The sequence below is a fragment of the Euprymna scolopes genome, chromosome 15 (assembly GCF_053919585.1).
Source record: "Euprymna scolopes isolate OS-2025 chromosome 15, ASM5391958v1, whole genome shotgun sequence".
In the NCBI taxonomy this organism is placed as follows: domain Eukaryota; kingdom Metazoa; phylum Mollusca; class Cephalopoda; order Sepiida; family Sepiolidae; genus Euprymna; species Euprymna scolopes.
The window spans coordinates 61,697,117-61,698,453 of record NC_136496.1 but is presented as its reverse complement, the minus strand read 5'-3'; positions in this window follow the sequence as shown (position 1 = coordinate 61,698,453).

Below are 1,337 nucleotides of genomic sequence, written 5' to 3'. Positions count from 1 at the left end.
CTGGCACCCACGCTCTCAGAAGTATCTCTTAAGTGGAGATGCTTTCGTTGAATTGATCAATGTACTAGTGTTCGAGAAGTTAGGGACACGAATATAAAACAAAAATGCAATACGATGTCTAGGTGAATTCTAGTAACTATCAAAAAAATAAAAATGCGGTAAATTATTAAGCACAGTCTATATTTAAATAACAATTTTAACATACGATAGACTAATGAACAAGTACGGCAAACATTGATTCTGCTAGGATGAAAAATAATTAATACATTATCAAAGAAATTATTTAAAATAACAGCAAACTAATAAAACAATAAAGACAAAATTACAGAAATAAATGCCATGCACAATTGCGTTTTCTTCTTCACACTAAAATTAGCGTGAAATTTAATCTTAAAACAGCTCAAACAATAATATAGTGAAAAACATAAAGACAATAGTGAAGATCAAAAGTGCTTGTGACGGTCAACAAAATGCTCTCGGATCCATACTCCATAAATTCCTACCAGACCCGCGGAAACGTCCTCGCTGAGTCAAGACATAAATAAAACCAATTAAAAAATAAACAATTCAGCCATATTCAATATTGATAGTAACTTGCTTTCACACACACACACACACACACACACACACACACGCGCGCGCGCGCGCGCACACACACACATACACACACACACATATATATATATATATATATATATATATATATATATATATATATATATATATACGGCACAATCACATTGACACACAGGTTCTCTTCAGATGATGGAAGATAAGCAACGTTGAACCTGGCCGGTACAAGATGAGTGACCATTTGGGAAGGTTAGACGCTGTATGTGCTTTCCGCTTATCTCGGCATTGTTTCCAGTCGTCCTCAACCTCCACTTTTCACTGGTATTCAACAATGTCGACTCAGAAGAGCTGTGGTTGGAGATTACGCAAGTCTTGCCCCTAAAACTTTACATGCAGGCACCCTTACAGTGGGTTTCCATACTCTGTCAAGATTGAAGGAAGCACATATATCTTTTACCCTTGATAAAGTTATGTTTCTGTACCGAAAATTTGGACATTGTATGAAAACTGATTTTATCATTTAATAAATAGTGTCGTAATATTTCTTGGTTTTTAAAGATGTTCAATTAAACACATTACTAATTTAAAATTCTCTTATGCAAAGTAAATAATTTTGTAACCTATATGCATAAAATATTGGGTTAAGGGTATGTTTATATTTTGGTGGGGGTGGGGGAATAACTGCGAAGAGAGAGCGGTATATGTCGTAAAGTAGTTGTATCCGTCAAATATTTTTGAATCAGCGTAGAGGGAAACCTGTAAAA